This window comes from Penaeus monodon, chromosome 20 (assembly GCF_015228065.2).
Source record: "Penaeus monodon isolate SGIC_2016 chromosome 20, NSTDA_Pmon_1, whole genome shotgun sequence".
Taxonomy (NCBI): Eukaryota; Metazoa; Arthropoda; class Malacostraca; order Decapoda; family Penaeidae; genus Penaeus; species Penaeus monodon.
The window spans coordinates 22,317,526-22,317,793 of NC_051405.1; positions in this window are offsets into that span (position 1 = coordinate 22,317,526).

A 268-nucleotide genomic window follows, 5' to 3' on the forward strand; every position below is an offset into this window, starting at 1 on the left:
GAGAGAGGGGTAAAAAAGCTTAATGCTAATTAACCCCTTGGCATGCGCTCTCGCCGCCGCCATGACCGGAATATCGAAATCGCGCATTAATCAGCGCTGGAATTTTACGAGCGAAGCCAGCATTATAGGAGCGCGACCCGAGGGGCTTCGCGTCCACCTCCGCCGGGATGTGATTGTGCCCTCCGCCATAATCACCCGGCGTCTTGAGCCACGAGATTTCATGGTATTAATGGTATTGTGTTGATTGGGCAACTTTCTCCGGGAACAG